Raw genomic sequence first — 16,641 nt, 5'->3', positions numbered from 1 at the left:
GTCAAGGGAAAAAAGTTATCAAAAGTAGCTTGGTGATGCCTTTTTATTTTGCTGTTGCTGTTTACGTCAGAGGGACTAATTAGTAGGATTTTCTCAAGAATGCTTTCATGTTCAAAATTTAGGCCTTATAAATCAAAATTCAAATGGGACAATATTAAAGATGGAAATTTTTATTTACTGGTGTAACAAGTTTGTTACACCAGTAAATGTCATCCAATTTCAGGATTGGCAGAGAAGGGTGAAACATCACTGAAGTCAGTGTGCTACCTATTTTCTATAAAAATTTTGTTAGAACAATGTTCATTTTAATCTTACTTTTCCTATTGTAGTTTTGTACAGACATTCATCTGCCTCTTGTAGTATTTAATAGCCACACACTGGAAGAGTAATTTAAATAGGTAATGGATGCAAAGTGTAACCCTTAAATCTTGTTCATAACAGTGCAAACTATTGCATGGCAGCAATTGCAAATATATGCCTGGCTTTGTAAGATTCCAACTCATTGGCTTGGGACAGAGAGCTCACCTTATGTGACAACCGAGAGCTGACCTGTTACGTGATAACAACCATTTTATATTTCAATATTAATTGCTGAGCCAGATGAATTAAAAGAGCTGCAGCATTTAATTTTATTTCTTTTTGTTCTATGGAGAGGTTTTATGCAGACTGATGGCAGTCCTGGAGAGAGATCCAGCCTTGCAGGAGTGGGATACACATGCAGATTTTAATCAGGAATGACAGCTCCAAAGCAGCCTGGTGTGCAGTACCTCTGAGATCTGTACCCCAACTGCTGCTCACACTGGCGTAGAGGAGGAGGTGAGCAGGCTGTCAAGCAGTAACTGAATGATAACATGTGAAATTTCTGGAACAAATTAAAGCATTTGTTTCTAAAAAGTTATTTCTGCCTATGTTTTAATTAATTCCTGCATTTTCTGCTCCTTCTGTATGGTTATGTTGTCAGAAGGATATGCTGTGAAGACAGTTAAATGAGTAAGCTTTTCTGTGAGGAGGAAAAACTGGAAGCATGTCCCCATATTTCGTAGTTAAATGGATTATACCTGTCAAGACGTGCTCTAGCTAGATGACGAGAAAGGCCGGGTTGCAAATGGGAGCAACTGTGAGTGATTTTGGAAGTGTGGAGGGTTTTTTGTTTGTTAGTAGTGTGGCTGTTTTTTAAGTGCTTCTGGAGAGCTGGATATCTTCAAGAGCAATGTCATTGTTTTGTGGTCAAAAATAAATGCTGAGTTGCTGCAGAAGGGGTATGTGGGGTTTGCTGCACCTGAAACAGCTTGTGGGAAGTCTGGGATGTGCAGCACTGTAGGCAGTGGAGTGGTGAAACCTGTAGAAGTGCAGTGTTGTGCATTTATTTCTCTAATTGGATTTTTATGTAAGATTTGTTAATACTGTAGCACAAAGTTTGCTGTCTTGCTGTAGAAATCTTCTCCAAAAGAGTTAACAACTACTTCTAAACAAGATCTTCCAGTCTAGACATCCTGAACAGTTGAGATGACCTAGGAAGTGGTCATAGCCTTGTTATGTGTAGTAAACATAATTAGTGCCATTCCTTGTATGAAATATGTAATATTGGATACTTGTTAGATTATGCCCGTTTGTATTAGAAGCCCTCCCACCCTCACAGGTGAGACCTGGTGTATATTGGAAACTGATTTACAAGTAAGAGGGTGTGGTTCAGCCAGGAGATGGGCCATGGCTGGAGAGATATGGGGACGGGACAGACAGGGCGTCCAGGCACTGATCATCGCATAAACAACCAGAGATGGATATAATGGAAATCCTCCGGCAGATACATGTGAATGACACTGAATTGTTCTTCCTCATCACCAGAAAAGAAAATCTTATTAACCTATGGACTCTGAATGGAAGAAAAGACTGACTGTGAAATCTTGACCTCGTGGAATTTTCCCTATAAAAACTGCTTGTGGCAGGATGGAGGTGTGTGGGCATAGAGGAAAACCTCTGCTGAGGCTGACCTCTTTGTTGCACACCCAGGGTTGATCCCTGGGCTTGGCACTGTTTTTTTTTCGTGGCTGGCTAGAGATAATTTCACGCTAATAAAACTATTTTTATTTTAATTTGGCTGAATAAATTTTAATTTATAACAGCCTCAGATGGAGTTACCATTGAAATCATAATAACTCAACTGGTTTATTGTCAAATTCTCCAACTCCCTGAATTGCTGACCTCACTCCTAATCTTTCTGTATGTGCAACTTCTGAGTCCCTGGCGTAAGAAAAACCGAAACAGCTTTTAGTTATCTTTCTGGCAACTTCTATCAAAATTTCTGACTAAACTTCACAGCTTCCAGCTGCCTTCTTGGCACTAGCTTTATGGAGCTGAGCCAGCACTAATGCCAGCCCCATCAGGTCTGCAGCTGCCCTTGGGCTGATGGCTGCTGTGATGCTGACGGTGCCGAAAAGGAGTCTCCTTACAAACCAAAACTAAGAGTCAGCTGGCACGCTCAACTCCTGCTGCTGCAGATCAGCTCAAGTTTTCTGAAGACTGGCCCTGAAGTGGAAGCCTTTCCACTGCCACAAAAACATGAGGGTCAATAGTAAAGACTAACACAAGTCCATTGTAAAGATTTCATCCTTGTGAAGCCCCCAAACACCAACCCATGTGAGGCGTACCTGCTCTAGCCTGAAATTACTGAAGAAAGAAAATGTATAAATTAGCATTTAAGGGGTAACAATTTTCTGATATGTATTGATTTTGTGAGCTAAAACCAAGAAGTACTGAATGTTTATCTGGGAAGTACAGCAGAAAATTAAACTTAAAGGGGATATGCAGAATGTCTGTTAGAAGAGGAAAGTTCAATTCTATCTATGCAATTTTCTGAAAATAAATGCACCCACACTCCATAATCCTTAATTTTTATGCTCTTTTCCATTTATACCAATTGTGAAAACTGGAGAATAGAAGCTAGTTCATCCTTGTTTAGTCAAAAGAAGTTCCTAGAGTAAAAAAAGTTAAGTAATATCTGTTGTGCAAGACTAGTAGGTTTTCTTGCAAAGTAGGACAGGGGTTATAAGGCATAACATAAGCCTGGCCATTTTACTCCTGCTGGGTTGAATAGAGGGCTGGGATTTACCTGAACTCAAAGCTGAATTAGGAGAACTGGGTTTGTATCTACCAGGAAGTACAATTTGTAGTTGTCTCAGTAGATACAGGGTGAAATAATGAGGAGGAGATGGAAAGCACAAGCAGTGGTTTGTGCTGGTGTTATGTGGAAAGAAGAAGAAAAGTAAACTGAAAGACTATTGGGTAATACAAATACCCAGTCATGATCTTCCTGTTTGCAGCAGGGTAAACTGCAGCTCCTCAGAACAAATGTGAATGTCAGAAGCCCATGAGAAAGATGAGATAACCCAAAGATTAGGTGCAAAAACAAAGCTTCAGTGTGTTGAGGTAAGTGGTGTTATAGATGGATAATTAGATGACTGGCTGTTGCAATTAAGAAATAACTATTGTGAAGTTACTGATGTATAGTTATGTTATTGTAGTTTAAATGTCCTCTGTTCTCCCCATAGTTCCCCTTCCCCTTCCCAATATGGTTGCTGTCAGACACCCTGGGTTGTCTAGGATACATAGAAAGAAGGCAAGCACATCTGCTCCTTGCATGGGGCAGCTGGGAATGGAAAGGCTTGTTGCTGTGAGGGTGTGGCACGACAACACCTGACCCTCCAAAATCCAGTTACAAGAAAGCAATCTCCACCAGTAAACAGCAAAGAAAAAGAAGACCTGACTGACAGACTTTGGGAGGGGCCAGGGTTGGCTGATGCAACCCCCCAAGAGTATAAAAGAGTATGAAAGATTGAACATCCATCTTGAAGATGAGCCAGCCATAGCTGGCCAGCCATAGCTGTGGTAGACAGCTATGAGGGCAGCTTCCAGGCCTGCTTTTCCTTATTTAGTCCTTTTGTTGTATTTTTGTTAAGGTTTAATAAACCTTTTGAATTAATAAAATGAGCAGTTGTTTCTCACAGTGGTCTTCACAGAATTCAAAAAAATTTGTTTCCCTTCTGTCAGTTCAGTACTAAACAGAAACTGTAAAATCAAGTGATAAAGTAAATCAGATTGAACAATGTTTGGCTGCTTATTATTGACAATTGGTCCTGGTGAAGGCTGCAATAGTTTGATGTGTGTCAGCAGGTTTCTGCATTCCTACAGTATTTGCAGTTAATGAGATTATTGGATTGTTGTGTGATGTCTTAAAAAAGCTAATACTGTATTTACAATACCAAGGTACCAGAGATGTGGATAGACAAGGTCCGAGTGAAGGTATGAGACTTGTAAATGGAAATGTATATTTCAGATTTTGTCCATTTACTCCTTTCTGAGAAGAGGGATGATATATTACAGTCCAAAAATTCCATTAGTTTGCTACATTTAAAATATATACCCAAACTTTCTTTACCATTTTCCTGTGCAAGGAATTTTAATTATCCTCTAAGGTTGAAGGAAAAATACAGCTGGAAAAAAAAATCCTACAGTAAACGGGCTTTTTCAGATGTAAGTTTCAGCAGTAATAAAAGGGAAAAAGTGGACATGTGTGAGCAGCATTCATTTTTTACTACAGTACATTGTGGAAGCAGTATACAAGAACCATTAATATTTTATTGTAGAGATCTGTAACTGTGTTTGCAGTTGACTGATTTGACAGATAAGAATTAACTTGACAAAAGAGCATTTCTGAGTACAGTCCTGACTTTTTTCTTTTTTTGCTTTCATGGCCCGTTGTAAAGCTCTATCCACCCATCAACTCTGTTTTTATGCAGGGTTTTCCTTTTCACACCATGTGTTTCTATATGTACACGTTGTACATGGTGAGGTGCCTGGAACAGAGTGTTATGTGTATATGGGATAACTATGATTTGTATATCTTATATATATTCTGCTGGTGAGAAACATTCTTATAAAAGATTTTAAGTGTGCAAGTCAGTGTCGGGGATTGCATCACAGTGTCGAAACCACCATGGACAAGAGGAAGGAGAACCTCATTTGCAGCTTGGAGATGGGTAGTTCCTCAAGATTATCAGGGGAACACCTGGACAATGAATATGCAATAAATATCTGAGATAGCCAGAGCCATCGGAGAGATACCAGGGGTTTCAGGAACTCAATCATGGATGTACATCACTCCCAGACATGGTTTTGTTCAGTTCATTGCAGAGAAAGGACTCCACATGAATATGTGAAATTATGAAAGGAAGAAAAAGGGACTCTGCCCTGGGCAGAATAAACTGTATAAAAATCACTCTCATGGGACGGTTAGTGTGAGCATAGGAGACCCTATGCTGTAGAGGTTGGACCTGTGTTTCACCCAGTACCGATCCTGGGCTTGGCACTGTTTTTTTTGATTGTGGCTATCTTGGACCAAATCTCGGTCGCAAAATAAAAATCTGTTTTTATTAGTTATTAAATTCAGCTTGATCATTTTTACCTATAACAAGAGGGAAGCCTGCAGCCAGGCACAGGTGACTGACATGGCATGGGCCGGAGCTGCTCTGGCTCTTCCACCCTGGCCAGCACTGGGAGTGGGTCATGCTCCAGGTTCAGAATGACCTGAGGTGTGGCTAGAGCAATTACTCTATGGCCTTTTTGGCTGTCAGTCTGTGCTCTGAGGAGGCAAGGACGAGGGGGTGGTCTTTTGCATAGGGTAAAAGAAGGTTTCTTACCATGGGGAACTTGAGAGCAAAAGAAGAAAGACACAGGAGTGCACCTTAAAAATGGAGGAAGTATCTTGGAGAGGAGAAAAAGGTAGGGTTCACAAGAGCATCAAGTAGTGGAGGGCAGGGGGGAAACTGGGTCACATGGACTAATGGGGTGGTGAACTTTAGGGGATTTCCAAGGGGATATTCTGAGCAGGAGGTTGTTTCAAGGGAAGATTGACAGTTTGGCAGGGGAAGAGTACAGAACAAGAGGCAGGTCTTTGGGTATGACAGGCAACTGGGTAGGAGGGTATAACTTAGGCTAAACCAACAACATAGGGGGAAAACAGGAGCAAACTATTAAAAAGAAAAACCACTATCTTCTCTGCTCCACCACTGGCACCTCTCTCAGAAGCCATGACATTTAATGCAGTACTCTTACTGGGAGTGGCTCTGGGGGAACCTGGGGACAGAGATGCGCTGCTGTGGGACACTCTTGAGCTCTGATCTGATTCTGTGATCCTACAGATAATAGATGGGTTTCTGTGTTCACTTTTTTGTTTGTTTTTTATATATATCCTAAGTTCATACAAATTTGGAATAAATAGATAAATTCATCTGAGTAGCCATGTTTGGGTCAGTGGGAAGCAAGGAAAAACCCTCTTGGTGAGACTGGAGCTGTTATGTGCTGGGAGCAGCAATGTAATTACAAAATTTTATTTTTAACTGAAAGCATCATATATGCTCTCCATTTTTATTATGTTAATAATTTTCAATGGTTTGAGTTGTCTTCTGTGTAGTCTGGTTGCAGAAATTTCCCCAAATATAGGAAAAATCACATTACCGCATTAATTTTTTTTCTTTTTGTGTTCAAACCCAACTCCTTGGGATACACATGATTTCTCTGACACTATCTCTGCCTTTCCAAGAGTGAGTGTACTAGATGGCTTATTTGAAAAACAGCAGCTGACAGGTGTGCTTAGTTTCATGTTGAGCTATCATTTCTCATTTATTTGCTCCTGTCAAAGATGAATTTGATATGAAAGACCTAATTCTGGTACAGTCCTTTCATGGTAAGGTTTAGTCTTGTGCTGACACAGACTTAGTCATATACATAAGAAATTACTCAAATAATAATAGAAGAAAATTACTTTGAAAGAAATGCCATATATCTGTGCTTAGAAATACTTGTATTAAATTGAGTCCAATCGTCACAAACTTCAAATGCCAAAAAAAAGATCATGGCTTAGCAGAACTTGGTATCACTAGGCAGGTAAATTCCTTTTAACTGCTTCAGCTGAAGGGAGAAGAGGCCCCTTGCATGAATGCAGGTGTCAGAATGTCTCATATTTGCCTTAAAATCCATTTCCTTGTCTATAAGCTCATGGAGGATAGAAGAGGTAGTGTCTGAGAACAGACAGCAGGACAGCAGCAACCCATGGTGCCCACTGTGACCTTGTAAAGCAATTTAGGCCCAAATGTGCAAAGAACTTCAATGACAGTGACACACAAATAGGTGCATGGGGGGCTGCAGTAGCCCCGTGCCTCATTTTTCCATCAGTATTAAGAGGGAAATTATAGTTCCTTACCTGGTACAGGGTGGTTACATGGGTTTTAACTGTGGTGGATGCAATACTCTGATTTAATTTCTTTTTTTACACACTGAAGCAGTATACTGTACAAGTGAGTTATCAAAATGACCTGGAGCTCACCCACAAATCCAGATGAATCAATTATCTTTTTTTCTTTTTTCATCCCACTAAGTCTGCTCCTCCACAGTTTAGTGAAGCAGGGATGTACCTTCATCCCCTGGCATAATGCAACATGGCTCAGGAATACAGAACAAATTTGTCTGTGTAACAATATGAGAATTCAAGACAACTATAAAAATAGGGGTTATTTTCCCATGCAATTGCAAATGTTACACTCTTCTCATCTGGATGAATACATACAACTCACATAAATCACCATCAACATAAAGTGAAAGAGAGATGGTTCCTTTAGGCATGGGATTATTAATTTTTAACTTGGTACTGGTGCATCAAATGACATGTGATTTAAGGGTTGGTAAGTTATTTGTATTTTTCCTTTAGACTGTAAATAGAACAGTTTTCAGGCACTATTAAGTCCTTTAAAAAACAATTATTTCTGAGTTTTGTGCTTTTAAAGCATGCCAGAAAGTTTCTTTCAAAGCAGACCTCATGTAATTCTTATGGAAATGGAACAACACATTAGAAAGCTAAAATAACAACTTCCAACACATGAGGTAGGACTTAAAAGTTTTCTAGTCTCTCATCACTTACCAGTGATGTTAGCAACCCTTCCCCTTGGGAGCACAGTTCATGATGTCTGTGTGACACCCATCCTTTTTCAGGGAAAAAGAAATTGTCACCTGGTGGAGGGGCTTCTGAACATCTTCAAATCCCAGGACTGTCCAGGCACAGGTTTTGCTCTGCTATCTCCCTTTCTCCTCAGCTAGTCTCAAGCCATATTGTACTTGTGCGTGAATAACATTGAGTTTGCAAAAATATTGACTGCTACAGAATAGCCCTGGATAGTAATCAGAACCACCAGATCACAGAGAATTGGGAACGTCCCCCTTCTTCCTTGTAGCATTGATAAGTTATTGATTCCAGTTCCAGCGGTATAAGGTGATTTTCTGTGGATGTTTTTCATGCATCATTCTGAGCTCAGGTTCTGAGGCAAATACTTCCTGCTTTGCTGTCAGTAGCCATAAAGATACAGTCTTTGGGGCAGCTGGTCAGAAGGACCAGAGTGGTAGGTATGGAGGGAGCCATGCTGCATGCTGCAGGGTTCTTCTTTCCCTCTGCTCCCAGGGTAACAGCTGCAGGTACTGTTCCTAGTGCTGCCTGCAAATACTATCCAACCTTCTCTGCAGTATGTCTGCAAATAGTTTGGGTTTGAATCTTTTTAAATGATCCTGTGGTTTGCCTAGTATGTAATTTCCTTAATTGGCAGGCTAAAGTATTCCCCTGAATTGCTTCTAGTATGGTGACTTCTCAGTATTTGACCCAAAACATGAATATTTATTCTTCTCTTGACACCTCCTGTTCAAATTCGATGAAGCGCAGCTTGCTGCTCATCATCAGAGCATCACAGGAAAAGACTTGCCAAAGAAAGCCCTTATGGGGTATGGTGCAAAGCTGGTGAACCCGAGTTTCCATTCCTCCTTGCCAGTGCTGCTGACATTGCAAAAGGGCAAATCCCATTTTTGTTCCAACATGTAGTGTTGCCAGGTAAAAGCCCTTTTTCCTTTTTGAAATTGTGGAAAGACCCAGATTTGGAAGGTCTTCACGCATGGCAGCATGGGCATGTGAAGGCAGGGTAGACCTTCCTACATGCTATGAAAGATGCAAGAACAAAACATCCTAAACAGCAGAGATGCACTTTGGCATAACCTGTTGGGAAAGATACAGCTGGCCAAGGTTGCAACTATAATGCACACTCCAGTGTGTGTCCTCTGTGGTGTATAGACAACACTGGGGAGGTATTGCTGCAATGACTATGAAAGTGCAGTGTAGTCCTTGGCCTCTCTGCTGAGCTGCTCAGTTTTTAGTTCCACAGCTGGCAGCAATAGTAAAAATTGTGGGCTTGTGCCACTGACAGTGATTTCTTGTACCCAGGGTTCAATAAAATCTCACACTACTGTCACTGACGTTAATATTTTCTCAATACATGTCAACATGCTTGTGTTCAGAATCTGACTCCTCTGAATTAGAAACTGGATGATTTCAGCAGTGAATTTTGCTAGACAGCCACAGAGTTGACCTAAACAATTTTTAACATGGTGATTTAGAGGCAAGAGGCAACTTCTGCATACTTTGCCATGTCCTGAATTACCTGTGCTTGTCGTCCTCATAGTTGCACTGTGTCATTTTAGTAGAAGTACTCTTGCTGAAGCATTTACACTCAGCTTCAAAAGCCCTTTGAATACTCTCGTAAGAAAAGGTTGCTTTATGGGAAGATAGAGCACAAATTATTACATGTCTGGAGCTGACATGGAGATTTGGCACTCAATCTGGAATGCTTTCTTTCAAGAGGTATTTCTATAAATTCTGCCCTGTTCCTGATGAACAGGCAGTCCCTAACCATAGGCTTGTCAGGTGTGATAAAGGCAAAGGAATATAGTGTGCGTTGGCTGACTGCACATTGTCTGGAGCTGTATAATTTTCCTACACTGTTATTGATTTCAAGTGATTTATTTGTGCAATTTCTTGGGGAAAGTCATCTGCAGGTTTCAAAATGCATAGTGTTATGGTATTAGGGATTTATTTTCACTGTGTAAATGGGGACTCTCAGTGTCATCTGAGAGTCTAAGAATGTATGGAAAACTAATCAAGGCCACTTTCTAGAACATGGACCTCAGCAGAATGACTTCAGATTTATACTAACATGCCTGACATATAAAATGTGACTGGAGAGCGGTTGGACTAAGAAGAAGCACTGCTTTTGGACAAAAAATATTGAACATAAGGGGCAATGAACAGAAGGTTTTAGAGGTGTAGTTTGTAGAATTTTCTATATATCTTGAAAATAAATGTATTGTTTTCACAATAGGTACTATCTTTTTCATCCCCTACAGTAAATATTTCAATTCTCATGGAAATAAGTAGGGAAAGTAATCATAGTTTCTTACTAATTTTTGCCCTCAGAGGAAGGAGACCAACTTTCCTTTGAAGACTATTCATACTGTAATTGAACCAGGGTAATTACTATGCAAATAATATCTACTTTTCTCATAGTGTCAGGAAATTTATGATTTCATTATTTGTTTTTTTATTTGTTTCCAGCTGCCTACAAGTCACTGGCTAGATAGAGATTAGTCTGGTGAGCCCTTTGATAGTTTGGTCAGTCCATTTCATGTGCAGAGTGGTAAGGTCCTAGCTGTAGGAAAGGCAGGGCAGTTTAAGATGCCAGCTGTCAAAAATAGGTTAGAAACCATTGTAAAATAGTTAATAATGTACTGTTAAAACGGGTTAAAAGGATAGTTATAAGAAATATGGTACTCAACTTGCTGTATTACACCTGAGTAAAGTGCATCCCCTGTTGCCTTCAGATGAGAAGGCAAGGTGACCTGGTTTCAAGGGACAGCACGGCAGCCCGGCCTCGCCCGGGCTACTCGGGCCACAGACATGCACAGACACCAACGTGGTGGATGGTCAAATGGCGTTTATTATCTTATCTCGTGAGATTAAATAGTCAAGGGGGGCTTTGCTACGTCAAAGGAAGAAGGTAGGGTCTCTAGGATTAGTAAGGAGTGGAAAACTACTGGGTTGAGTTAGGAGGGGTTACATGCCTCAGCGGTGATGGATTACATATCACAGGATGAGGGGGGAAGGGTCTTGCTTTCTGTTACATTCCGAAATCTTCCATTTGCTTGTCCCTATCTACCACAATCCCCCCAAGCAAAAATGAGCCAGCCTGGACAGAACTGTAAAGGCCAATCAGCACCTTAACCTTCATGCAAATGAAGGATCCTAACAGAAACCAATCAAAAGGACCAAAAAGCAGTATAAAAGGGGGCATCCGAGTCAGTGAGATCGTGCTGCTCAACTTGGAACATCAGGAACATCCCTGCTCAAGAAGATCCAGCGCTGGCTCTGCAGCATCCTTGCTTATCATTGACTGGGAATGCTCCTACTCTACCTGTGGGCTCCCTATGCTTTAGGCTTTAAAATAAAAGCTGATATCACTTTAGTATGGGGAGTGTATTTCCATTTATGTCACCAGCTTGCTGTTCTCTGATATTTTATTATTCCTTGGCTGTGAGAAATAGGCATCTTTCCAGCTGATGTGGAAGAACCGGCCATGTGCCTCAAGCTCTCTTAAGCTGCCTACAAGAAACCCCAAGGAGTTTGCTATATTAATCTGTTTTTTCTTTGTGCTAAAGTTTTACGGACTGTTGTTGAAATCTTTCCTTTGTGGAAAGGCTTTTTGTATTAGTCAAACACCCTGAACTCAATAGCCTACTCCCTAGGCTGGATGGAAACATTTCTACTTGTAAAAATCCTTTGTAGGGCATGTGTAGAGGAAAAGACAGTGAAATTACTGGGGCAACATGGATACATTAGGAAAACTTAATTATTTGCTTTTTCAGTGCTTGGAAATATGGTGCTGTGATACAAGAAAGTAACTCTTGTAGATTTACAAATGAGTGGTTGGAGTTTTGTTTCTCAAATGCAAAAAATAAAATGTATTTGTCCTGGTTTAGGGCAAATTCGGGAGAAAACCTCCAAAGAGGCTCCTCTAGAAAGCAGATTCAAGTGGCCCCTCCCCCAACTGGTTTGGGAAAAGATTTCCTTAGAGGAAAGTGGAAAAAGCCTGTTATTTAACAGTCAAAGCATTCACCAGCACAAAAATTGAACAATATTAAACAACAAAACCTCTTGCTGGCCCGAAGTGATGACAAACTCAGAAAGTCCCCTCTGAGGGCTGTGGCTCAGCTCCCTCAGTCTCTTATCAGTCCCTCTGGAGCTGGAAATGCTGCAGCCCACGCCCGGCCCAGTTGGCCACAGGTGAGGGCTGCCAGTGTTCTTCTGGGTGTTCAGTCCCGAGCAGGTTGAAACAATTCCAAGAAAAATAATTTTCCACACTCCAGGAAAATTCTCTGCCTCAGCTAGCTAAAAACTAACTAAAAGTAAAGGAAAGCTCTCTCCTGCTGTCTGCCCGTGCTGCAGACAACATTGTCCAGGAGAGGGATGCAGGGGAGCAAGTGTAGTTTCTGAAAACAAACTGTGTACTTTTTCTCTTCCCTCACCTTTGCTCTTGAAACTACTCTTAAAGGTGCAAAACTTATTTCTGGGCTAAACAGATGAATGGTGATACAATTCAGCATCATAAAGTCACCCCAGGACAAGTTTTACAAATAAGTGGTTGGAGTTTTGTTTCTTTCTAGTCCAGCCTCAAGCTCTGCCCTACCTGCTTACAAGGCTGTTTTGGAGGAACAGCTCCTGTCTCCATATTGGACAAACTCCACATCAAACATGCTGGAACTGTGGCAGATGCCTTCCCTTACCACTGTCTTTCTTTCAAGATGTGCAGCATTGCTGGAGTGTTTTTTTTTTCCTAGCTGACACAGCATATTTTATTTCCTGCAGGAAGCAGAAATATCTCTGTTGCTTGGTTTGTTTTACTTCAAATCATATTCTTCCCTACTTTTGTTTTATTGGCTTGTTGATCATGAAAGTGCAACCTCCTACTGTTTTGTCTTTGTTGCTCTATAAATTACTGATTATTGTCACATTTCAACAATTCAGTGCCAGATAGTTGTTGAGGCTGTAGCAAGCAGGCATTGTGCACTTCTATGTTCTTTACTTTCAACTTAGAGATTCTATTTTCTGCCGATTGTAAAAAAATGACAGGAATTCTTTGAATGCTGAATATCTGACTGTTTTGATCCAGGTAGAGAATTCAAAAGGAAATATTCTATATATAGAAGAATAAATGCCAAAGTAGCAGTAGTGGAGCCCCAGTCTGGGGTCATGGTAAAACTACAGAACCAGAGTCCCCAAGTGAGCTCTGACACTTACTGTGGGGAACCTGAAGCTAAAAGTCAAAATAACAGACATTAAAGGCCACTTAATACTTTCCTTTATCAGATCTGACACTATCTTTTCCAGTCTTCCATATTTCTGAAATGCTACAAAGGAGTTAGGTGAGCAGAAAGAAGTAGCTTTCTAAAAATGGAAGGTGTGAATATCCTTTAGTTTTGCATTACTATCTGCACAGGACCTTTCTGTTCCTTAGCATCTCCACAGATACCTTCTCAGCCAAGACCCTCTCATTAACCTCCAGGAAAGGATGAGGACTTGAACTCCAATGCCCAGAGCAACCTAAAATTTTTCAGCTATTTGGAAAAATACATTTTCTCCGTAAGTATCTGGTAGTGCTCAGTATGTGGCTGAGAGTTCAGTTTAGATATGAAGTGTCCTTCATCCCTATACCTGTGCCTGTTCTCTGTCTTTGTCTATTTTCTGCACCTAATGCCCCTTCAGTTTCCCCAAAGTGAGAAAATGTTTTTCCTTACACATTCCCAAGTGTGCTGATGCCCAGCTCAGCTTGCCTGTAGTGAATCAAATTTGTGACACAAAAAACACATGCCATCCTCTATTGGATGTACAGTAGAGAAAGAGAAAAGAGCAGTATCTCACTGTCTGTCTTACTCTATATTAACTGAAACCGCAGTCTTCTTGACCAGTTCAGGTCCCATCTCAAATAAGAAATGGACAGCTTATACTGTCTGCATCAAACTTATTTGCTAGTGACTTGGTCCTTCCCCAGGGACCTGGCTTGGTCCTTCCTGGCAAAAGACAGTTGCAGAAAAGAGCATTTTCCTTGACTGAGTTTCTAAGATTCAGCCTACGTACACCATCAGAAACGTCCATCCTTTTTACTTTAGTAACTCTACGTTTATTTTTTGAGTTACTAAAAAACTCACTTCAGCATGTTTTATATGCTCCCCAGTCCCTCAGGGTCCTCCATTAGCAATTCCTTCCCTAGCTATTTTCTTAACAAGTATAATTTTTCAGGATACGGCACAGAAAGTGTGATCTCACTATCATCTCCTATACCTTAAAATAAACCAGCCAGCCTTCAGTCAATTTCCCTCACTCCATCTTGTCATCTTTCACCTCATCATGGTTTGACATGGAAGTGAATTTTATGAAGAAGCTGGGGTCAAAATAATTAGTGGTTAAGTTTAGATATTAGCATGTAGAGTGATCACTGAAGGCATTAGACACGCCTCTGAGAACACAGGGGTTAAAAGCAGAGAACTCCCAGGGGAATCCTCTTTTAGTTTGGGTCCGTGTAGAGTGCAGACTCTCCCCTGCCCAGCCACAGGTTGGGTGCAGGAGGGGAAGCCATGTGGCCTGGGAGAGGTGGGCCTGGAGTGTGAAGAGACTTGAACTGGGTCAGCTCTTGTAGACAGAAGGATGGAGAAATCTGAGATATCTTTGCTCTTCCCCCGACAGAAGGAAAGAAAGAGAGAGACACAGAGACTGTGCCATCAGTGCACCGGCAGAGGAGAAAGATAAATATGGGGGAAGGTACCCAGCCGTGGGAGTTGGCGTTCTGGGCAGCCAAGATTCTAGTTGTCCTGGGAGTCTAAGACTTTTTAACCCCTTCTTAGCTAATAAAAGCTTTGTGAAACATTAATCTTCCTTCATCTGAAAGAGAATACAGACAGCCTGAGGCCTGAGATGTCAGGAAAAAATGGGGAAAGAATCTTAAGTGAGAAGAGATAATAAAGTAGCTTTTGACTGAACTTTTCTTGTATAGCTATAGATTGAACTAATTTCTCCTGCAACAGAAACTATATTTTTAAGGGGATACAATAGTTAGACCCAACTGCTACAGCGATGAGGAGGGTGTGGTGGTACCCTCTGTCTTCAAGAAGAAGATGATCTCTGTTCTTGAGACTCTCAACCCCAGGGGAGGAGGAAATAGGTGTGACTATTGTCCTGAAAATAAGAAACTAAACTGTTGTTCTTTTAATCCTTAATAAAGCACCCTTAACAGAGCCCTGTGAGCAGTCTTAGTCCATACACAGTAGTGAGAACACTGTAACATAGAAAAAAAGTGTCACCATAGCAAATTTTCTCAGAACGGTGCCATGTGTGACATGGAAATTCAAGAAGTTACAACTGTGTTTCCTGAAGATCTATAGCACAAGACAGACTCCTCTCTCCCTTGATAAACTAAGAATTATCGGAAAAGTAGTAACTTAATCAGGAATCCAGAATTGTGTCTCACTGTGTTTTAGTAGAAATTAAATGGGGAGAGGAGGAATGTTTTAGAAAGTTTTAATCCTAAATTCTCTGTGTGTTCCTTTTATTGTAGTTGTAAGATATTAAAGTTTTCTCCTTTGTTTTTAAGCTCAAACCTACTCTGCTCTATTCCTAATCACATCTCACAGCAATCATTTGAAAAAAAGAGTATTTTCATAGGGACACTGGCATTGCACCAGCATCAAACCATAACACACCTTAAAGCTTAGTGACTTGCTTTCTGGTGTCTTAATGTAGATTCTTTCCAGTTCATCCTTATTTCTAAACTGAAATACCTTCATCAACGACACACCTTTGCTAGAGATCTAACTACATATAAATTTTTTTCCTGTTATCTCTGGAAATCTCATATATGTAGCCAGACTCAGGGTATTTTGCACACTTAGTAGATGCAAGGTAAGATTGTAGCATTTTGGACAGCTCTGTGGTAATCACTTAACAAAATTCAGTCCTTTGCCATTTCCTTGCTAAAGGTCACTTTCTTTCCCTTTTTTTCCTCCAGGCACTGAAGACAAGACCACTCAGTGTCTTTGCCATGGTCCAGACTACAAATGTGACTGTTGTTTCACTGTGTCTCTCATGCTCACTTACTAATTCAAGGACAGCCATACTTTGCTGCTACATTCTGTGTAGCAGCATTTCTGTGTCTGCACAATTACAGTTGTCTCAGGTTTCATCTTGCTTGGAATTACACAGGGGGACACTCACACTCCCCTCTTACTTGTTTAGAATGCTGCTACTGATACTAATTTATTGTCTTGTTAATTTAAGCACTTCATCACTCTTTTTTGCATGTCTTCACTGACATTTTATTCCCCTCTATCCACAGTCATTCTGCAATTTTAAGACCCAGGCCTGCCCAATGAGGCTATGAATCTGGTACCAGTCTTTCTCACCTTCCTGCTTCACCTTTTCATATGTTTCTTGCCTGGGGTGGGCAAAATTCCCTGTAACCTCAGCAGGGGAGCTCCACTGGGTGCCTCCTAGGCTAGCATTGAAATTCCCCCAAGTAGTATTGCCAGTGTGCCAGGTGTCACCCTGGCCTGGCTTGTGTCTGTGCTGATGTTTCCTAGGAAGTGGCATTTGAGGGGACAGCTTGCCTGGCTTTAATCACCCAAAAATGAAGCCTTGGTTGTGATGTACTCCTATAATATGGACAATGC

At 40.9% G+C, this 16,641-nt stretch overlaps 1 long non-coding RNA gene across 5 annotated transcripts in view; it reads left to right on the top strand.

The window, feature by feature from the left end:
* Positions 1-2,014: 2,014 nt before the first annotated feature.
* Positions 2,015-16,641, top strand: part of LOC146766999 (uncharacterized) — a 68,877-nt gene continuing 54,250 nt past the window's right edge. For all 5 annotated transcript variants that reach the window (XR_014956395.1, XR_014956396.1, XR_014956394.1 and 2 more), the window contains exon 1: positions 2,015-3,426. This is a non-coding gene — a long non-coding RNA (uncharacterized LOC146766999). The remainder of the gene's footprint in view (positions 3,427-16,641) is intronic.

The sequence above is a fragment of the Lonchura striata genome, chromosome 6 (genome assembly GCF_050655825.1).
Source record: "Lonchura striata isolate lonStrDom1 chromosome 6, ASM5065582v1, whole genome shotgun sequence".
In the NCBI taxonomy this organism is placed as follows: domain Eukaryota; kingdom Metazoa; phylum Chordata; class Aves; order Passeriformes; family Estrildidae; genus Lonchura; species Lonchura striata.
This window is presented reverse-complemented; position numbering and strand designations above follow the sequence as displayed.